The sequence below is a fragment of the Triturus cristatus genome, chromosome 9 (assembly GCF_964204655.1).
Source record: "Triturus cristatus chromosome 9, aTriCri1.1, whole genome shotgun sequence".
NCBI classification, from domain to species: Eukaryota; Metazoa; Chordata; class Amphibia; order Caudata; family Salamandridae; genus Triturus; species Triturus cristatus.
Genome location: NC_140592.1, coordinates 572,696,072 through 572,719,817, shown reverse-complemented (window position 1 = coordinate 572,719,817; position 23,746 = coordinate 572,696,072). Strand labels below are relative to the sequence as shown.

At 45.2% G+C, this 23,746-nt stretch overlaps 1 long non-coding RNA gene across 1 annotated transcript in view; it reads left to right on the top strand.

Annotated features, from left to right (window-relative positions):
• The window catches only part of LOC146798333 (uncharacterized), a 227,190-nt gene that overhangs the window by 199,581 nt on the left and 3,863 nt on the right, over positions 1-23,746 (top strand). The window lies entirely within an intron of this gene.

Here is a 23,746-nt window from a genome sequence, read left to right as displayed (position 1 = left end):
AAGAAAGTAAATGGTTGCCGTTATAGGATGGTTTGTTTTCAGGTATGAATATTCTTCTGAGTCAATGAGGTCTCTTTCTTTCCAGATCAAAAGATTTCCATGGTATTCTTTGGTCCAGTCCTTAATCGGATTAGCCGTGAGCTTCTCATAATGTTCTTCAACGTTCAATTGTCTATAGGCTTCTTTAACATAGTCCTCACATGATTGGATGACTATGTTACCGCCTTTGTCTGAGGCTTTGATGATTATACTTGAGTCTTCCCGTAATTCTTGTAATGCCGTATGTTCAGTGGGTGTAAGATTCCATGTCTTTTTCCTCTCCTTTTTATATATATATATATATTATCTCCTTACTTTCACATCCTCAAGAAGAAGGAGAAGTGGCACAGAAATCCTTGTGAGCCATATATTTGTTTATTTCCTCTCACCGCAAGTGCATAACGTGCAAAATAGATGTTTGACACATTTTGGCATTTTGGCTTTGACTGAACCATGGAGTCAAATAGCCAAAAAAAATGTAAAGTGCCCCTGTGCAATAGTCCTACAATTCTCTTTGGTAAAAAACAACTAGAGTTCTCATACAGTTTCAACATATCGGTCTATTGCATGCCACCATTTTCTTACAGATCTTTGCATTATTTGTTCACATTCATGGTAATTCACATTGCATACAATCTTTATCTCACATTTATATTGTGGCATATATTGTTCTGTATTTTATATTTTTCAAACAATTATTTTCACAAATTGACATATTTAAACCACAAAAAATACTGACCTTTCTGTGTGATCAGAATAGAGATACTCCCGTTGAGGAGGTAATTGCAATATTACTGTGAAGTGCTGTAATTTATTAAAACACCGGTTGAGGAGGGGTCCAGGTGCCGCTCGCATCCAGGACCGTGGCTTGAGTCAGCTCGGCAGGTGTGGCGGGGAAACTGGCGTCCCTGATTAACCTAATCGCAATTCCAGCTGCTACTTAATCTGTAGCCTCTTTGGAATTCCTCCGTCTTTTGTATTTCTTTCTATTTAATTTTTATTATCATTTACAATCACATTCATAACTGTATTTCAACTCATGCCAATTTGTGATTTTCTTTATTTGCATCTATGTTCTTATTTTTTCTTAAAATTTCAATGAAAATTATTTGAAATGAAAAAACATTATACATGTAAACATCGATACATCCTAGAACATACTCATCATCATCTTCACTGTTCAGTACTAATAACATTTAAGATCAGCATGAATTTGGACCACAATACAGACAAACAATTTTTTCAAAGAGCATTATCATGATAAATTATCCAGTATCCTCTAAAATGGAAGATCTTTCTATGAAGTGAATGTCCACCAATAGAACAGCCTTTATGATTTGGGAAGTGTCTATTATAATTTGGTCTAAATCAACCCATATCTTCAATATATAATGTATTTATATATATATATATATTCACTGAAAAAACCATAGGTTTCACACACGTTATAGTTAGGAATTAGCATTTAAAAAACCTTGCAAATTCACTAAAAAAACCATAGGTTTCACACATGTTATAGTTAGCTGGACATTTCCCTCGTAAAAAACCATTGAAATTCCCCCGTTATAGTTAGCGCAGGCAACTATAACTCACGCGACCGCAATCCTCTGCTGATGACGTCAGATATTACATCACTGTATTTAGACACCTATTTACCCATGTATTGTTCCATTAATCTTTAGCTATACATATATTACAAATATTTATTTTTCAGAAAGAGACATATGTTATCAGTGATGTAATATCAGACGTCATCAGCAGAGGATTGCGGTCGCGTGAGTTATAGTTGCCTGCGCTAACTATAACGGGGGAATTTCAATGGTTTTTTATGAGGGAAATGTCCAGCTAACTATAACATGTGTGAAACCTATGGTTTTTTCAGTGAATTTGCAAGGTTTTTTAAATGCTACTTCCTAACTATAACGTGTGTGAAACCTATGGTTTTTTCAGTGAATTTGTACGGTTTTTTAAATGCAAAATTTTTTTTGCGATTTTTGGTAAAAAATATTATCCAACCTATGTATAAAATAATATATGTACTATATCCTGCATTATGGAATGGTTAATTTTTTTTAAATTAATCTTTACATACAGTTGTACATCACAGTTATTATCTTGAAACTTGTATTTATTTTTTTTATGCATTTTTTGCCGTGCGCGTACGGTAAGCTGACGCTACGCGCTCCGTACGTCATAAGTACGGTGCGCTTACGTAATACGTACGTGACGTACGCGTACACGCATGCGCGTTGCGCGGAAGCAACGTCGCGGTTACGCAGGTGCGTGTAATGCGCATGCGCGAGTGCGTCCTACGTACGTGCTCCGTAAGCACTCTGTAAGCGCATATTTACGTCACGTTTGCGCATGCGTACTTGTTTCCGAGCGCGTACCGTAAGCTTACGGAGCGCGCACGGTTGGTCATGTGATCCACAAAGAACACTTTTCATTGGTTGAAACTACTTTCAGTTCCAGAAACTTCCCACACCACACCCATTCCCCTCATTACTGCTTGAGATCCCCTAGGAGAAGGAGCTGAATTGACATTGAGATACAATGGCAGAGCAGCAGTCCTCTTCTGAGAGTGAGCCTAGCAGCACCATTATCAGACAGAGAAGGAGGAAACAAAAGGATTCTTTTGTGTGGGAGTATTTTACTTTTCCAGAGGGGCAGAAAAAGGTCAATGCTCCATTGGTCACTTGCAGACTTTGTGAGCGTGTTTTATCTAGAGGAGATTCAAGGAAGAAGTATTCCTTTGGAAATCACTCTATGATGAGACACCTTAGGGATAAACATCCCAGGACCTATGCTCGACATACTGAAGAAAACTCTTCAGTAAGTCACCGGAGCCCAACCTCAGAAGCTCAGCCGAGTACATCATCGGCAGCTCAGCTGAGCCCTTCCTCTGAGGTGGGAGCATCACCTTCTTCAGCTCCTCTGGACATTAACCCTCGATTTGGGAGGGTTGCAATGAGGTGTACAAGGTGTTGTGGTCTTATTGTTTTTGGGGAGACCAGTGTTTCCCTTATTAACAATAGGATAGACCAGCACGTTTGTAGACGTTCATAATATTCCCATTCTTTCTTTCCTCTATCCCTGTATGAACCCAACGGCTCTTTTAAGGGCCAACCTTACCTCACAATTTTTTTTATTTTTTTTTAGGCTTTCCTTTTTGAAATTTTTTTTTTGCCGTGCGCGCACGGTACGCGTAAGCATTACGCGAAGTTCGCGGAATTTTTTCTCGCGGAATTTTTCCGTTTACGCCGTGCGCGTACGCTACGCGCATTCCACGATTTTTCGAAAAAAAATTACAATTAATTTTTGCCCATGGGGGTCCTTCTGGGACCCCCTGACAAAGGCTAGGGGGTCAGGAACTGTCCAGCCTGCCTCCTTTTCACGTTCTCCACCTTTGTTTTTCACCCCCTCAGACTGCGAGAAACAAAATGGCGGCCGACACTTCCTGGTTTCGACCGATTCGAATGTTTACTAAGATCTAACAACCAACCAGAATCGCGCTCGTGCACGGCGCCGTGCGCGTACGGTAAGCTTACGGTACGCGCTCGGAGCGCGCCTACAGATATATATATTGATTTAAATGCTATTTTCTCAGGAAATACTGAACAGATTTAATATAATTCTGTTCAGCCGTTCGGGCTGTAGCTCGGACTAAAGGTCCTATGGAAAAATGCATGGGGAAAATGCGTTTTGGGACCCCCCCTTTTTCTCAGCCCCCGCTTGACGAATCCCCCCGAGACTTTCAGAGAAGGAGCGGAGCGCCCCACCTATTTTGAGAATTTCGCGAGAATTCGTCAATCGGCGCCAAAGTTATTCCAAATAGAATGTTGCGGATTTCCTATGGAAACACGATCCTAACTATAACTATCTACTGGCGACCGCCAGTAGATTATATATATATATATATATATTTTACATTCACTGATTAGTAGAATAATATCCTTTTCAATTTCACTCAATTGAAAACTCATAGCCATCAACTAGGTGGGGACTTCATCCCTCGTACTTAGTTACGCAACTTGCAGATATATTATGCCGGTTGGATCATTGATGGGGTTCATACAAAGAATATTCATGTACTCAATTAAACATCTAAAACCACCTTTCCGGAGCCACATAATTTAATGTGCTTTTGGTGTTAAAGTACAAATGCAAAAATCTTATAATAGATTTACAATTATTGAGAACAGTCTCACATCAGATTTACAATGATTAGAATAAAAAGAACTCTCAACCTAGAGCCATAAGGTCCTGAGGTGCTTTGGATGATAAAGTGCAAGTGCGTTGATCTCACATAATCCAAAAGTGCTCTTCAATCATAAAGTGCCAGTGCTGAAGGTGCTTCAAATACATATTGCATTTATCCCATTCAGATAACACCACATGAAATGCAGTCATAAAGACGAACAGTGAGCTTATGTGATCTACCCTCTCAGTCCAGAGAGTATAATGTGCCTAGTTCAAAATCGTCGGCAGTGGTTGCTCCATACCCCGTGTTCCCCACCCTGCTGCAGACTTGGGGTTTGTGGTCTTGTCAGTCGGGAAGTTGCAGGAGCCAGGAGAGGAGCTTGATCCGCTGCTCGCAAGGTGAGAGAAACGGGAACGGGCGACGAGCAGCCCTGCCAAGTATCACGCATCAGGCGTGATGCTAAACCGCGCTTCAGTGAGGTGGTCCGCATCACCGCACTAAAATGCGAAGCCACGCATATAAGGGCCTGTGCCTATCAAGCGCTGTTATTATAAAATACTAGTGTCAGTGGCGCAGGCAACCCGCGCTGCACGAGAGAGTTCTTGAGGTCTGGGCTCTGAGTTGTCCACTTGATTCAATGTAAACTGTATTGAAACGCCATCCAGGCTGGTCTTGATGAAGTAACAGCCAGCTCGGTAATGAATCCTGCGGCCCGCTGCATTACCCGCGCTCGATCCAGCCTGTCTCACCACGGCCCGGGTGGCGGCAGGGTCATTTAAAACACCCGGGCAGACTGCGGGCGGCCGGAGTGGTTTGTTCGTGGCCCCTGAGCACCAGGAACTATGCAGCTGAGCCGGCCGGCCCGAGCGTGCCTGATGCGGGCGGCCGGTCACAACAGGGAGAGGTGAGCTAGGCGGCCGGTATGGCGTGAAATGCAGCTGCTCTCAAGCTGGCCGCAATTGCAATTTCTTTTCAAGCAAGTGTGTGCTTGGTCCGGAGTTAGAGAGGGGCGTAAAATAAGAGGACTTGCTGGCAATAAACAGTTCCAAATTATCTGTGCTCCTGGCTTTGCATTCCGACCTCCTCCAAAAGTTCAACGCGCAGGGCTCGTTTATGAATTGTTTGTTGTGCCATCAGCCCCTGGAGATCAGAAGGTGTTTGTGAATTGTTTCGCGGCGTTGTCTGTGGCGGAAGAAAGCCATCATTCTATACAAAACATAACTTGAAGTGTCCGATTTTTCCACCAAAACGTCATGCGGTGCTGATGGCTCTGAGGATAATATTTGTCACAGAAGCGCGAGCCACGTTTTGTATGACCAGAGAAATGGAAATGAAACCCACCACCACACGCATGGAGAGGTAAATAATGGGGTAAAATCTACGAGGATGTGTGTGTGTGTGTGTTTTAATAGATGTGCACAGTTATGCACTGCTCTGTTAAGTACCATTTCAATTTTCAACTTTTTAATTTTTCTTGAAATTGAAAATAATTTTTTAAGCTGCTTTATTAAGGTTGATCGAATTTTTTTTTTTACTTTCGCTCTGACTTACCCTAGCCTAGCGTAGCAGGACTGCCTAGGAATTGCTGTTTATTACTAAATCTGACACGTAAAGCAAGATAACAATGATGCCACCCACATAAAGGGAACTTCTATGGCAGGCCAGCTACTAGAGGCCAGGCTCTGACAGTCCTGGACCGCAGCTCGCGCCGGTCTCCAGCTTCTCGAGGTTAACGGCAGCTCACGCAGCAGGGGCTTTTGGAGACAGAGGGAAAGAGAGGGAGAGAGCTGAGAGGGAAAACAGACCTAAGTCTGAGGGAGGGAGTGTGTGGCTAGAGAGAGACATAAGCGATCAGAGGCAGAAGAGAGAGGGAAGAGACAGAGAATGGATGGATGGAAAGATAGAGACCAAAAGAAGGGAAAGAGCAGGGCTGGCTTGGACATTTTTGCCAGCCCTGCTCTGACTGTGCTTCCAGCTCTATGCAGAGGTTCTGAAGTTTTGAAATCCATTAGGGATTTCTCAGGCTCTCCAGAGCATACGAGGAGCGACTTCAGAAACCTTTTGTGGTTTGACCAAGGTAGGAGAGTCCCACCCCAAGTCCATCCATGGCCGCTCAGGCAGTGATGGGATGAACACCATTCCCATCTCTAACCCTGCCCCATCGGAGTCCACGCCTCAGCTCTCGGGCCGGCAAACCGAATTGCCGCGTCCAACGGTGGCTTGCGGCCTCAGCCCGCCTGCCTACAGCCAGCCTTGCACACCAAAGACGCTGCCTGCAATGGCAAACCCAAAAGCGCAAGGCCAGAACTAGTTAGTTATGGGAGCCCAGTCTACTGCCTCTGAAGATGTCCAGGGTTTCATCAGCAGGCAATTGACATCCATACCTGGATGATGGTAAGACAATAAGTTTATAATAAGTTGACAGTAATTTGATAATCATGTGACATGGATACATTCAGGTAGAGTCACGATGGGTCATTCACATATTGAAGGTTAGCCACTGATGAATAGGACATCAGTACACTTTGTAGCATTGCTGAGTGCAGGCTCGAGGCTGAGACTCAAGCTCTAAACTCTATGCTATTTTCATGTTCTGCACAGTACAAGCTAATGCACAGACAGGCTGTAAATGCGCTCCACACTGGATACAGTTAACACTTGGTTATTTGTAGCATTTATTCAGTCTAGGTAAACTTGCTGGCGAGTGTCACTCATAGTCGTTGAAATGTCACTCATATTTACACTGAATTTATGAAAATGTCACACATAGCAATCTGAAACCTTGGCAGCTATCGACGAGGCTAGAGCTGCAGTTTCTCTCCGGCTGTGCGAGACGGCCAGCGTTAGACCGGTGCGGTTTGCTGGCGGAGAGACCCGCTCCCGTACTCGTTCCAATTCTGGTGGTATTGGAAGTAGCAGTAGGGGGCGGAAGAGCCAGAGCCCGAGCTTTGTGCAGTCGAAGCGCAGCCGCAGTTGAGAGAAACCGGAGTGGTGTCCGTGCGGTGCGCATTGAAGAGAGGGAGAGAGGCGTGTAGCAGTCCCACCGAGTAAAAGACACCGGTTGAGGAGGGGCCCAGGTGCTGGTTGCGTCCAGGACCGTGGCTTGAGTCAGCTCGGCAGGTGTGGCAGGTAAGCTGGTGCCCAGGGAGAGACATCCTGAAACGAGAGAGACCCTACCCTTCCCGACAATCAGCTGAAAGTAGAGGTGAGGTGCCGTCATACAGAAGGAAGGGGGGAGGGGCTGTCAATGCACAAGTGGCAAATTAAAAGAGTGGCAGTAGAGGCAGAAACGGCCTGTATCTGATATTCAGTCCTCAGTAGATTGTTCACCCCCGCCTCACCGCCAGAGCAATCCAGAGCAATCAGAGTAAATTACGAGCAGCCAAACAGCAATCACACCTTATCTACAGCACCCAGTATATCACCGCAAGAGACAAGGCACGTGAAGGCGCACCTTGCTGCAGTAACAGGCCACAACAGACCCAGCATTGCACAGATGCAACTGGTGGAAGGTCGACGTGGTTTGTGTATAGGTGGAGATCAGCCAAATAAAGAATAACTAGTGAAAGAAAAGAGAGTCTAACTCTATTCCAACTCACCACAATGGACAAGTGGTAACAAAAGTGATATAGATTAACGGGAGATCAACGGTTACAGATATTGTGCAAACTTTAAGAGGAGCACTGCCAGGGCGCTTGCCTGCCCTTAACAGAACAATCCAGGGTGAAAGAAGATTGAAGAACACGGGGAAGAAGGCAGCCCCAAAGAAAATCGCGGAGCATACGTTTGTGGGTCAGCCCTACGATTGAGAACCACAAGGATACAACTAGGATATAAAAAAAAGCTTACAAAATACAACGTACAGCAAACAGCAAAAGATGACACCCAACTCATCCTCTCCCTATCCAACAAACCCAACGCAACCAAACACAACTTTTAAGAAAACATGGAAGCAGTCGCCAAATGGATGAAGAGCAGCTGTCTACAACTCAACACGAACAAAACGGAAGTACTCATCATGTGCCCACACCCTGATGCATGGAACAACACATGGTGGCCCCCCGCCCCTGGAAGCCCGCCCACCCCCACAGACGACGCACGCAACCTCGGAACTATCCTGGACTCCGAACTCAAAATGGACCGCCAGATCAACTCCATTGCATCCTCCTGCTTCCACACCCTCCCCTCCTACACAAGACCTTCAAATGGATCCCACTCGAACACAGAAAGACCGTCACACACACCCTTGTTACAAGCAGACTCGACTACTGCAACGCACTCTATGCCGGAATCAACAAAAAACCTCACCCGCAGACTTCAAAACATCTAGAACGCCGCCGCCAGACTAGTCCTCAACCTGCCACAACACTGCCACATTACCCAGCACCTGTGCACACTCCACTGGCTCCCCATCAAGGTAAGAATCCCCTTCAAGATTCTCACCCACGCACACAAAGTCCTCCACAACACCGGACCAGCATACCTGAATAGCCGACTCATATTCCACGCACCCCAAAAGACCCTACGATCAGCCCAGCTCTCCTATGCCGTGGTCCCACGCACCAGGAAGTCCAGATCAGGAGGGTGCTCTTTCTCTTCCTCACGGCCAGAGCCTGGAACGCCCTCCCGCTCCACCTCAGACAGACGACCTCACTCCCCATCTTCACGAGGGACCTCAAAACATGGCTCTTCAATAGACCGCCTCCTTGATGAACTGAACCCTGTACCTCCCACCCCCCCAGCGTCTTGAGACCCTTACGGGTGAGTAGTCTCGCTCAACAAACCTATGATTGATTGATTGATTGGAGAAGAGCCAATGGCGCAGTTTCCATGAGGGCCCACTTGTACAGTATTCACCGGCTGGTCTTTGTGCCTTTTAGAGAGCTTAAGAGGAAGCAGGCAGGCTGCTATGCTGGGCTTAGTTATGTGCAGATGCTGACAGTCAGGCAGGAGCTGGTCTCCCTTAACAACATCAGCCATACCGTAAATCGGTCTGAGCATTACCCTCTTTTATAGGTCATGTCCAAGACGGCCACATTCAGTCTCAAGAGGTGTGGCACAAATCAAGATGTCTGCTGCCTCTCTCTGACTTGAACCAAAGCCTGCAGATCATCCCAGCTGCCCTTGAAGACAACATGAGGTGCACAGTTCAGATCTGCACCTTCCCAAGTAGCGCAGAAAAAATGTACACATCCAAGGCACTAAGGTCCCACAATGGTCCTTCTCACAAGCCACCTAGGTGCAGTGCTTAAATTGAGCCGGTGATTTCACGTGGGACCCACCGGCGTGATATTTCAACGAAGGTACTTATTTTTCATCATAACATTTTGAGCAAAAACAAGAGAGAGAAAACACAAAAGGGTGTTGGAAGGAAGTAAAGAAAGAGGGAAAAACAGTGACAAACGGGGAAAGCTGATATGAAAAAGAAAGTGCAGGAGTGAGTTTGAGGGGCCTGGAGAGTCTGGGTGATGGATTATAGGTGCATGAGGGGGAATCAAGACTATGCAGCCTAGGTTCTGACCACAGGAGCTTAGACTCCATTGGTAATTTGAGGTTCAGTTTCCGCCAGTGCTTTGGTGATTCTTGTGATTGAAACCTGAATAGGTGGAACACTTTATTTTTTTTTCTTTCTTATTTTTCCACATGCAATTTCACGATGGGCTGCATGACTGTACGATTGTACATCTGAACTTTTTGCTTGATTGTGCTGACATGTAAGTAGAGGTGTGTGTCAGCTTTTCACTGTACCGGGCTCACATCCTCTCAGTAAACCCCACCACAAATAGTTTGACACCTACTCTGCTAGAGCTCCTAGAAGCTTAATTAGAATATGTGTTATTATCCCGCATTCTTTTTCCCCGCAGGGAATCACAACGCGATCGTTACAACGACCGCGTTGTGATTCCATATACTATTACTCCGCAAGTCGGAACAACGACTTGCGGAGGGGGACGCTCGATGTTGGAATAGTATAATTTACTATTCCAACTCCAGTCTGTGCGGACAATCGGGAAGGTGTTGGATTTTAAATCTAACACCTCCCCCCCCTGCAAGTCGTTGTTCCGACTTGCGGAGTAATGGTATGCAGAATCACAATGCAGTCGTTGTAACGATCGCGTTGTGATTCCCTGCGGGGAAAAAGATTTGTGGTAAACGTTGTTTACCGCTTAATTAAGGTGTTAAAAAGCGTCCCATAGAGATAAGCAGCAGATTACGACCTGCTTCTTAAACTATAATGATGAGATGCAAAGGAGGAAAGCTTAGTTGAAAGAGGAGGCATGGGAGCAGCTAAACAGCGCTGCTTGTCTACAAGACACAAGTTCATTTTTGGAGATAGTTTACCGTCCATTGTTTGTGCCCACCTCCGAGAGACCTCAGCTCTGTTCTCATATCACAGCTGGCAGTTGGTTTGGTCATATTTCTGAAATGTATTCCTCCCCTTCTCCTCTCATTGAGGATAGCTCTTCAGTCACCTCTCCCCATGGTATCTCATTCCTGAGTTTCTCTGTAGAAGTCAAGGGTGGAAATTTAGGTTTGTCAAGAAACAAGGCCCACGGCCTGGATGGGATCCCTGCAGATCTATTCTTGAGTGAACCAGAGAAACGGTCCTGTACTCAGGCAGACCCTGAATGCTGCTATCGCGGTTGGCCCTTTGCCCTTTTCGTCTACCTCAATCATTGTCACGATTTTCAAGAAGGGAAACAAGGAGGACTCGAAATGTTACTGGCCCATCTCTTTAATTGACTCCCTAGTGAAGGTGCTTGGGAGGGTGATCCTTAATAGACTATTGAGAGTCACATTTTATCATATCTGCAGTATGGTTTTAGGTGAGGCCTGAGCACATTTGATCAATGTCTGGATTTGCAACTTGTAATCTCATGGCCTTCATGGATTTAACACAAGCTTTTGATAAAGTTAACGTGATAAACTATGGGCCATGCTCTTAACTATAGGGGTCGATCCTAACATCTTTGTCCATCTCAGAGGCTTGCACAAAGACATGTCAGACACAGTTCGTTATCAAACTGACGGATCCTACTCCGACCCTTTAAGGTACACAGTGGAGTCTGACGGGGTGCATTTTGGCAACTTTACTGTTTACGATGTATGTTAATGGCCTTGAGCACCAGTTATTAAAAGATGGTCAGGATCTTCTATTGGTGGGTACATGACCTCTACTGGCCCTATGATATGCAGATGATGCTGTACCTTTGGCCAGAACGAGCGTGGGCCTGCAAAAGTTAATAGACTTCCTGTTTTTTTAATTACTTTTTTGGGCTCTTTAGATTTGTCTACAAATTATAGTAAGTTCTTAGTGATGTTCACAGGATCTGTGCAGTCAAGAGCCAAAACCTTTTATGCCCATGGACAATTTTTGGCAAATGTCGCTTCTTTCCCTTACCTAGGGGTTCAGTTTGATGAGGCTTGATCTTGGGTTCCCTCAGCTGCTTCCAAGTGATTTCATGAACAAGAACTATTACAGCTATTTCTAACTGTGTTACAAGAGTAGGCAGGACCATCTCAAGAAATATCAGGCTAAATGCCTCTTGGCAGCGACATATGGGCTACCCGGACCTCTCGGCGCTCCAGATAGTTGAAAACAAATATTTGAGACTGCTTTTCTGTGTTCCTCATGCATGCCCACCTTTGTTCAGACCTTCAGGATTTTGCGATTTGCAAATAAATCGCAAAATCAGCAGTTTTGTAAAAAAGGCTGTGCTTTTTACAAAACCGCCCGCAAAATTTGGAGCATGCGATCTGAAATTTTGAAAGATTATAAGGAACATGTTTTTTATGACGCAACTTCTTTCGAAATAACTCTCAAATGTGCGGAGAAGTGTCTGTCAGTTATGGGAGCCAGCAACACCCACACGCAAGTGTTGTTTACAATGCACCCTCGAAAACATATAAACACCATCTTCCGGCTTAGCAAACACAGGTGAGGTGGGAGGAGGAGGAGAGAGGGAGTACAGAGAGAGGGAGGCCTCAGGGAGGACAGAGAGGGGTGAGCCTGAGGGGACAGGAGGGAGGAAGTAACAGGGAGGATAGAGAGAGCGAGAGGTCCTCAGGGAAGACAGAGATAAGGAGGAGGTGGAGTGTGGGGCCTCATGGAGTTCAGACAGAGGGATGCCTTGGGGACAGGCAAGGAGCGGGTGTGGCTGTGTTCTTTTTAAAACCAGGAGCATAGCTACCAGAACTCAGAATAAAAAGACAATGCATGAGGCATCCATACAACTGCCTCACTGCCCCCTCTTCCCTTTCTCCTTTATATCTGCCTCATTTCCTCCAGCTTTAATTGTCATCTGCCAGCTCTTGCACCCCCACAAGCTGTGTGCTGCACCTCCACCCACTTCCAGGGTCTCACCCTCTTCCAGGAGGCACACCCTATATCTGGTGCACCTAATGCCAGGCGCACTTTATGCCCGGTACATGTTATGTCTGGTGGGCGCACTTTAAGCCTACCACACTACATTCTGCATGGCAAACATTATCTCCATTTAAGTGTGGCGCACTTTCTGCCTCGCACACATTATGTCTGTCGCACTTTAAGCCTGGCGCGTCTTCTGCCTGGCTCATGTTATCTCTGGCGCAATATAAGGACAAAACGCTTTCTTCCTGGCATGTGTTATTTCTTACACTCATTAAACCAGGCGCACTATCTGCCTGGCACGTTATGTCTGCCACTCTTTAAGCCTGGCACACTTTCTGCCTGCAAAAAGAACAAATGATGAACAGAATACTAAACAATGTCAAACGCTCATCCCCAGTGCGAAGAGTTCAGGAAGTGGGCAGAGCTCAGACATCACTCAATATTTTGTTCTCCACTAAATATATAATCTCTGCCCCCAGGGGACCCGGAAAACAATCCAGTAGACCAACATGAGGGGCGGCAAGACTCACATTAAGCAGCCATTTCTTAGCTACTTAACTGAAAATAAATATATATTTGGATATGTGAGAGTTTCCTTTTAGGGATATCATTATGCATTCCTTTGTGATGACTGGGGCAGAGTTGTGATTTCTTTTTTAAGTTCAAAAGATTTTTATTAAAGAATAATGGTGTCGGTACATAAGAAAAACCTAAAAACATAACAACAATATGAAAGGTAGAATAGACGTGTCTGTGAAAAGAAGCATGAGATTAAGAGATAACAAATAATTGAGGCTATGCAATAGAAAATAATGCTAATAATAATATGCAGTACAATGGATTATAAATAAATGCAAAGGAACAAAAAGGTCAATCAAGAAGGTTTAGAGACCTCTTGCTGAAAAGGAGGCAAATGAGATGAACGCTTAGCACAAATATCAAGGTATAAAGTCACAGGAAGCCAAAGATCATGTCGTTTTTTAGCCAGGCTAAGGGGATAAACAAAGACAGTATCCAGCCTGTGATTATGACAAACATTATACCACCATGCTCTGAAACAAATGTTAGAAAAGTTTTTCCAATTAACAGTAATTTGCTGGAATGCAACAGCTAGCAGCAAGTCAACAATTTGCACATTAAAATCAAGATCTGCCCAACAGGGAGAGAGACTCCCTAAAAAAATATTGACAAAGGAAAAGGGAAAAGCAGTATGAAAAATGGTATTAATCTAAGCCCAAACTTGTCTCCAAAAGTTGTGCACAATAGTGCAAGAAAAAAGCATGTGAAAGAGAGTAGCCTTAGGTGTCAAGCAAGACCAACAAAGGTCAGGGGTTGAAGGAAACCTCTTATTTAACATATGGGGTGAGAAAAGAAGCCTGTTAAAGATTAAAAAAAAGGGTTTGTGTGAGGGAAGCAGCCCTGGATGATTTACAAATTGTAATCCACAATTTGTCCCACAAAGAAGTGGACCAGGAGATGCCAAGATCAGACTCCCACTGTTCCTCTACCATGGATTTTGATCTAGGTGTGAGAGTCTTATGAAATGAGTGTGGATTGAGGAGGCTGTGGGGCGAGTACGCAGTAAGGAATGGAGGTGCAGAGTAGGATTGGAAGGATCGGACTGGGTGGGAGAGCTGGAAAGTTGGGCATAGGTGGACATAACTGCATCTTTAAGCGTGAGGTATTTACGGGCAAAGGATTGAGGGAGATTAAAATTTTGACGGAGAACAGAAAAAGGTAAGAAAACAGAGTCAGAAAAGAGGTGGGATACCCACACCAAACCTTTTTGTCTCCAAGATTTCCAATAAAAGGGCTTGCGATTAATGAGGATGCTATTATTATACCAAATGGTGGTGTTAAGAAATTCGGCTACAGAGCAAGGCGGTTTCGGGGAATTGGAAAGAAGAAGTTTGGAAGTGAATTTATGAATGGGAGTGGAAGTAAGCTGGGGTTTACGGGAGAATGAGAGGTATTCAGCGAAAGTGAAGGGGTATAAAGAGAGACCTTCAATAACAAGCCAAAGGGGGGATGATTCAGCAGGATCTCGGAACCAAAGGGAGGCTTGTCGCAGAAGAAATGCTTTATGGTAAGTGGGAAAATCCGGGAAATTAACCCCACCCTCTGATTTGGGAGATCGTAGTCTGAGCGGGGACATATGCGCTTTTTGCCAGACCAGAGGAAAGAAGAGAGAATAGTGTTGATTTTCCTAAAAAATTTAGTTGGAATAGGAATTGGAATATTAGAGATAGTGTAAAGTACGATTGGGGATAACATCATTTTAATCGTGTCACGGCGGCCCCACCAGGAGAGGTAAAGCGGGTGCCATCTAGAAGTAAGGTCAGATAATTTCTGGGAACACTTGTTAAGGCATAACGAAACAGTATCGGGAAGGCAGGGTGTGACGTGTAAACCAAGATATTTAATATGCGAGGGACTCCAAGTAAAATTGGACGGAGCAAAATCATGTTTGAAGGTAAATTTGGTAAGGGGTAAAATGTCACATTTATCATTATTCAACTTATAACCAGAAATTTGGGAATATTCATGAACTTCAGTTAAAAATGCAGGAATGGAAGTGGCGGGATTGGACATAAAGAGTAGGATATCATCAGCATAAGCAGCAAGTTTGATATTAGTTTGAGAGATTTGGAAACCATGTAAATTAGGATTTTGGCGGAGTTTTGGGAGAAAGGGTTCTAAGGCTAGATTGAAAAGGAAGGGAGAAAGGGGGCATCCCTGACGAACTCCTCTACCTAAGTTGAAGAAGGGAGAGACTAGGCCATTGGTGCAGACCGCTGCTCTGGGACTGGAATATAAGAATGAAATAAAGGAAATAAAATTAGGACCAAACCCAAACCATCTAAGGGCAGAAAAAAGGAAAGTCCACTCTACTCTATCAAACGCTTTTTCCGCGTCCAAAGCAATTGCCGCTAAAGAATCTTGAAATCGTGAGGATTTGGACAGGACATTGAACAAGAGTCTAGTATTGTCTGTGATGAAACGGCCTTTAACAAATCCAGATTGTTCCGGACCCAACAACTCTGGAAGAAAGGGGTCTAGTCTTATGGCAAGGGATTTGGCATATATCTTGTAATCGATGTTAACTAAAGAGATTGGTCTATAATTCTTGCAATGTTGAGTATCTTTCCCTTCTTTGGGTATAATACATATATGTGCGTCTGAAAAAGTGCCAGAGGAGGTGCCACTAAGAATAAAAGAATCAATAAGGGAGTGTAATCTGGGTAATAGTAATTGAGAAAATTGCAAATAAAATTCAACTGTAAATCCGTCTGGTCCTGGAGCTTTGTCCTTCTTAAGTGAATGACGTGCATTGTGTAATTCGGTACTAGAGATAGGCGTTTCAAGAATGGATAGGTCAACAGGGAAATTGGAGGGAGCCCGAATGTTGGAGAAAAAGGTAGCAAGGGATTGGGCAGAAGGGTGAGTTTCAGATGAGTAAAGTATGGAGTAAAAACGGGAAAATTCCTCTAAAATATCAACATCTGTACGTCTTAAAACAGAGTTAACATCATTGTTGGAAGGCGGACCTCGGGGAGTCGGAGAGGCCACCCAGAGGGGCCCCCACGCTGTACGAAGTAGCCGAGCGCTGCTGAGAAGCCTCCAGGGAGGTCCTTCTCCTATCATGTACTAGCACAGTAACACCACCACACAGGACTCAAGGAGGTTGTCTCAAGACGAGCAATACTTTATCAGCACTTAAAGATTACGGGATCAATATTTACACGAAAGGGATCAAGGGATCCACAAAAGTCTCAGTGTCTCTTTAGAAGGGAAGGGGTAGCGGGACAGTCTTTGGCAGGGGTTTGGTACGAGGGTACCTGGGGCCCAGTTCTTATCCTCAAGCTGGAGGGTCTCCGGATCTCGGAGGGGTCGAGCCGCGACGGCGTCAGCAGGGCTCTGGCGTTCAGTTCATGGAGAGCCGTGACCAGGTCAGTGGGGCTCTCAAGATGGTTTCTGCTCAGCTCGAGCCGCGACGTCGTCAGCAGGGCTCCGAGGGAGGTTTCAGCGAGGTTGGGCCGCGACAGCGTCAGCAGGGCCCCGATGTTCCGGGGGGCTTCAAGGTTTCCGCAAGAAGGAGCCGCGACGCAGTCTGCAGGGCTCGTGGTGGTTTCAACAAGAGTTCTTCTCCGTAGGGTCGGCCGCGATTCGATCAGCAGGGCTCTCGACTCCGGGATCCAACTGCCGGTCTGTTGCGGGGTCGCCCCAGATATAGGTCCGGGGTCCTTTGATGTCCGGACCCTTGTGCCCGGGGGGGCGGAGAGGCCGGGTTGGGAGCGGCCAGACGCCCAGCAGGAGAGGCGCCCGGCCCAGGAGAGATGGAGGCCGATCGCACCTCGGTGTGTAGGGACGGTTGGGGGTCCCATCGATACCGCCCTCCACCAGGGGCGAGGAAGTGTGCACGTGATACCCCCTGGCCAGTTCTTGGTGCCTCGATGTCTGGGCCTTGCTGGGGCCGAGGCCGGGTTGAGCGGGGTCATGTGGGCTGGTGCGCAGGGTCACGTGGCAGGCAACAAAATGGTGGAGCCCCGAGGTGTAGGTGACCTCGTGCGGCTCGAACGGGTGGCCTGTGGAGGCCAGGGCGGGGAACAGGCCCAATCCCAGGGAAGTCAGGACCACGCCACGAGGCCGGGTCCAACAATCATAAACAGATTCAATGTTCAATTTGTGTTGCTTGACTTTTAAATAATTGGCTATGATCTTTCCCGCTTTATTCTTACCCCCATAAAATTTTGAGCTAGATTTCAGCAAATACAACGAAGCATCTTCAGTAGACTGTTTGTTAAATTGCATCTTAGCTTCAATAAGAGTAGTCAAACTTTCCTGTGAATGGGAGGTATAAAAAGAGTGCTCCAATTTTTTAATCGTGAGGAGAAGATCATTAGTACGTTTGCGAGCGGATTTACGTTTCCTAGCCACATGATCAATGATGAAACCTCTAGCTGCAGCCTTATAAGCGTCCCAAATGGTATGCTTGGGTACATTGGGTGTATCATTGATAAGAAAACATTCTGTAGTAAAATCAGCAAAGGAGGTGGTGAATTTGGGATCTAGAAGGAGGGTATTATTAAAGCGCCACCTCTTTGGCCCGGTGGACTTGGGTAAAACATCAATGTTAATCAGTACAGGGGCGTGATCCGAGAACAAGATGGGGCCAATATCAGCACGAGTGAGGGACTGAGAGATATGATGGGAAAGAAAAATGTAATCAATGCGGGACTGTGATTGGTGGGATGGGGAGTAAAAGGTGAACTCCTTGGTAGTGGGATTGCATAAACGCCAAGCATCAATGAGTTTGTGCTGGGATATTGCTTGCACAAACAATTTATGAGACTTGTTAGGGATATAGGATGCTTTGGAATGCCTATCTAAAAAGGGATCGAGGGGTAAATTGCAGTCTCCTGCCATAATAAAATTATCATCAACGTATTCAGAAATGCGGGAAGCCATTATGCGCCAAAAGACGGGGTCACCGCCTGTAGGTGCATATATGTTGAGAAGGGAAATGGGAATACCCTTCAAGGAAAGTTTGACATACAACCATCTACCCTCAGGGTCTGACTCGGAAGTCAAGAGCGAATGAGAGAGAGATTTGGGAATTAAGACAGCCACACCATTTCTTTTACCATCCCCAGGAGCAGAGAAAACATCACCTACCCAACCCCTCTTGAGCTTAGCGGCTTCGATATCTGACAAATGGGTTTCTTGCAAAAAGGCAATATCTACATTCAACTTGGCTAAATGAGAAATAATTTTTTGCCTCTTAATAGGAGAGTGAAGACCTTTAACGTTCCAAGATACAATACGTACTGACATTAAGAATAATTAAAGAAATAATGCAAAGGAGATTTAAAACAATGAGAAAGAGCCTCGTGAGAAATGAGAACATAGGAAAAAGAAAGAAAAAAATGAGAATAGAGAGGAAATGGAATGGACAAAGGACAGAAAAATAAGAGAAAACTAAGAGATGTCAGAAAAATAGAGGAAAGCCAGAGTGTTGCTGAAGTCAGTAAAATGAGTAAGTAAGGTCCATAAAAGTTGATGAATAGGGTCCAGTGAGAAAGGAAAAAAAGCATGCGCATAAGAAGCGATAGACAAGCAAGATATGAGAGAAGATGATCATAAGAAGAGGAACGTAAGTATAAGTCAAAGGAGAAGCGAAGTGACAGGGGAATAGAATGCATAAAGAGAAAGACGCATGTCCACGGGAACCAATAAGCAATGAGAAGAAAGCATGAGAGAGAAACAGAAGAAGAAAAAGGTCGCAAAAAGGGTACAGACACCAGTAAATCTGAAGGCATAAGAGGAATAAACATAGTCAAAAGAAATAGAACAAGAACCGACTCGTCAAAAGGAGTATGAAGAATACTTACAAGGGGTAACTTAGGGAGGGTACGATCAGGAACAAAGACAAGCAAGGACGTATGTGAAGACAGGGGGAGGGAGGTAGGGCCAACTGGAGAAGGCAGGCACTCGGGGTCAGTGAGACGTCCAACCGGAGGAACAGGCGGAACGCAGAACATTGATCTGTGAAGGAAGAAGGGTAACAAGGTTAGGCGACAACAGACGACAAGGTCATGAGACATGCGATGAGTGGAACGTAACAAGAAACCACAACATAAATAACAAACATTTCAATGAAGAGCGAAACCCAACAAGAGAAACATGCAAGTTATAAGGTCCATTGAGTGAGAAAAACCAGCGAACATAAGAACCAGGGCATCATAATACAACTTCGGAAATAAGTCACGTTGGGAGAGAAGAGGAAGGTCCAGAAAGCTCCTTGTCAGGTTTGCCACAGGAATTCAGGAAACTTTGAAGGCGCATAGGCTCCTCATAAGTCGTAGTCTTGTTGTTGTAGGTGACTTTGAATAAGCAAGGGTGAAAGAGACCGTATCTGGCACCAATGGAGCGGAGGTCCGGTCTCATGTCCAAAAAGGCCTTACGGCGATTCGCAGTGGCTCTGGCATAATCCTGCGCAAAGAACAAAGTGGAGCCGACCATGTAAGACGAGGAGAAGCTCTAGCAGCTGAAAGAACTTTCAGCAGATCTGTGTATTCCAAAAAATACATTATTACTCCTCTGGGCCTCGCTGATGAGGATAAAGAGGAGGTAGCTCGTCCAAGTCTGTGGGCACGTTGGATGTTTAGAGATGTGTCCTCGGGTAAGTGTAAAATCTTGGGAAGAAAAGACTTGAAAAAATTGATAGGATCATTCCCCTCGCAGCCTTCCACCAGGCCGTAAAGGCGAAGATTGTTGCGCCTGTTACGGTTTTCCAAGTCCTCCACCTGCTTCTGGAGATACGAAATCTGCGTATGCATGTGGGTGACCTTGGCCGCAGAGTCCTGAAGAGAAGAGACATCACGTTCCACCAATGACACTCTTTCATCCATTGAAGCCCAGTTGTCAGTAAGGACTTGCAACTTAGCGTTGGTTTCTTCCATAAAAGGGAGCAAGGCCCGTATCTCTTCAAGGATTAACTCCATCGAAATGACCGAGGAAGATTGGAGAGGCGAAGGTGGATCTTTTTTTAACCTCTTCGGCGTCGTCTTCGCTGAAGACTGTGAGGAGGATTCCATGTTCGACGACATCTCACTAAAAGGGAGAGACTGAGAGGCTTCTAAATGGGCTAGTTCCGTAAAAAGCTTGTAATTTTTAATGTAATTGCGCTTGCAGACTTTGCCAGAACAGTCAGCCATCGACGCGTCTGTGAGATGCAGGAATACTGAGAGCACACGTGCAAACTGGAAGCAAAACAGGTACTAATAGCCAGGAGACGCAGATTGGGGACCTAAAATGGCTGCCTAATATGAGGAGAACAAAGGAAGTCCATTAAGTTCATAAAAAAGTCATTGTAATAAATGAAAAGTCACCTGTAGAAGCTGGTACATAACAACTATGTCGCTGGGGGTGATGGGAGTGTTACAATATCATCGTATCAGCCGGGGGTCCAGTGCGCGATGAAACGCGCTGCTGAGGAGAGCACGGACGCGAACAAAACAAAATGCGTGCCGCGACCGGGACCCAAATGAGCAGCAGGACTCAAAGCGAAGCCGCCGCGGCGGCAGAAAAGCACTCAAGGCGTGCCCGGCAACATCCCACGGTGAAGCCCTCCGTTAAAAGCTCTCGCAAGGATCGCGAGCTGCCTGCAAACTCCGATAAGGACGGAGCCCTTACTCCGGCGCCGCCATCCTCTTCGGGCGCCTAGCCACGCCCCCCCAGAGTTGTGATTTGTGGTCAGACCATCGCCAAGTAATATTTGTATAAGATTTACCGAATTCCTATGTGACTGTCGAAAATGTATTCCACTACCATGATTTCTCCACCCACTGCGATCCTGTGCCCTAGGGTCCCTGAGGAAGAGGTGTCATGCCTCACGGATCCGGGAGGTAGCGGTGCCCCAACAGGGGTGCATACATGGGCGCGTGAACATCCCGGGGAGAAATAAGACCCCCTTCGACAAGAATAGGATTGGAGCTGTGCTTCCATAAAGCTGAAGAAACTTTAAAAATGCCTATTTCAAAGTGGAATACTCTGCTAAAACAAGTTCCATTGATTTAAAGCTGAAAAGGAATTATTATGTGTAAAATAAAGTGCTGCAAAAGTTTCATTTTTGTGCTGCAAAATTTCTATTTTTGTGCCGCAAAATTTGTAAATCTATGCTGCAATATCCTGGGGGGTCTGTTTGTTGTTCACCAAGGGTTAGGCATCCAGTACATAGAAGATACATTAGCTCCCCGTCCCTCAACTAGATGGATTGCAGTTTGGCTGCGGCCTGAGACTAAGCTAAATCAGGAATTTATAAGGCATTGCTTAGCCCTTGGTTATGCTTTGAAATTTCCCTGGTTTAAGTACGTTATATTCCTTTTTACATCACTGGGCCGCCCACAATTGTTTGAAAGCCCCAAGATGATGGTGAAGTTGAATATGATCTTCGGGTAGGAAACATTTGCCTCAGAGAGGCATCAAAACAGAAAGGCAGTGGAACTCTTGAAACAATCGGTTTGACGTCGCTATATATTAAAACAAGCATTGGCATAGCCAATAGGTCTCGCCTTTGGGACCTTATAAGTGTTTAGCCATGCAACAGTTGCATAACTAAACACTTATAAGGTCCCAAAAGCGAGACCTATTGGCTATGCCAATGCTTGTTTTAACTGCTGCAATCTATTGAAGCCTCACGGAGAACATCAAAGCGGCCGTGAGGCCGGGAAAGTTATCGCCATCGCGAGCAAACATCAAAGCGGCCGCGAAAGTGAAAGTAATCGCGGTAAAGCGCAACGCGCGCGCCCGCGCACATGCACTGTGGCTCTAGGCTGGCCTGGTAGCACTTTTTGGAGCCCTCACAAAATGTCTCGCCAGACCAGCGCATGCGCTGGGTCAGGCGAGACCTAAACATCTTGCGGGTGGAACCCTATCTCATCAAGGTCAGCATACCAAACCACCGCTTCTTGCTGACAAGGTTCAGGTTGAATCAATTGCACTTACTGTTAGCCTCGCCAAGGGGCTCGAATAATCTGTCCAAAATACGTTACATTTTAGTCTTTTTGTGAATGTTGTGTGATTCCATGCAGAGCTTTTATCCTACCGCTGCTCAAAAAATATGATTCTTTTAATCATGTTCGTCCGGCCCTAATGTTTTTATAATGACTGGAAAACGACTCTATATGTTGTTGCACGTTTTCTTGCAGATGCAGTTAAAATAAGACGTTCGCTTCCTGGCTGATCTCCCATTAGTTTGTAGGTGCTTGCTTTCTCACCCTGTGCAGAGAAACTCTAATATAGGCACGTATCAGTCGGGGAATGGCTTATTTAGGGGCAACTGGCATCAATTTATCAATTCTTTTTAATGTGAAATTTTAAAGTAATGTTGATATTTTCTACTCTGTGTTTATCCTGATTGTGTTCTTTATATATGACTTTTTATAGAGTTTGATACGTTCTAAAATAAAGAATATATTGATTGATTGACACATAAATAGTTGCAAAAAATACTACACAGCCATGGTTTTTGGCACCACAACATTCTGCAGCTCTAGCTGCAGCTTTTGCGAAAAGGTTTGACCCCGGCACCAATTATTTTACAAATTAAGCACTACCTGGATCCAACATTTGGGAATATTTCCTGCATCTGACCCAAGCGCACTTGCCGCAATGTTTGCCCACAGGTTCCTGGCAGTGGCAAAAACATGTCAATATGTAACTGTTTACTGGGCTAGAGTTGAAAAGATACTTATTACCTGTATCCTAGAAGAAATATTTTAGTGCATTGACAGATAGTCCGTGAATGATGTTGCATGCTTATATTGTTTGTTAGAGTGCCTGTATCTGTTTGGTGTATTCTTGAATGAGCTAATTCTTTATTAAACTGGACCAAGAGTTATAAAATCAATGACTGCAGTGGAGGCTGTTATTGAACGGGGGTGGCGGGAGGGGGAGGGTGGTTTAAAAAAAAAGGACACTTACCTTTGTAAGGCCGCCGACTCTCCTCTGTCGTCATCTCTCATCTGCTTCTCTTCCGGAGTCAGGAAGCAAACAGGCCCTAAGTCAATCACGACTCTGCTGTGACCATGACAGCAGTGTTGTGATTGGTCTGAGCATCGTGGACCTGCCCTCAGACAGGCAGTGGAACGCTGTGCATGTTCTCCACCCAGGCTGTGCATTACAGCCCAGTGGTGAACATGCTAAGTGTGCATGACTGTTTGGCCAGGCCAAGACTGACGGCCAAACCTCCATGCACACTTAAGTGCACATATTTCCACCACCACCTGCTGGCTGTGATGACAGCCAAGACCGCCTCACCCCAAAACCTGCTTCAGGACAGAAAAATAAAATGATAACAGCATCATGTTGTTATCATTTTAGCTTTCCTTCTTTGCACTGCTGAAAAGCAGTGAGGCAACACTCCTCCGCCTTAGCAGAGGAGCCGCCACTGAATGATTGCAACAAATATTGGCCTCATAATGTTTTATTAATACTCACTGATGCACTAAAATGACTATTTACCTCAACTCCATTATTAGCTCCTGAGTGAAGAAGAAAGATTTTTCTAATTAGTCTAGATAATACCATTGTATTAACAGCTGGGGGGAAATGGAATTGTGACGAGCCGTGGT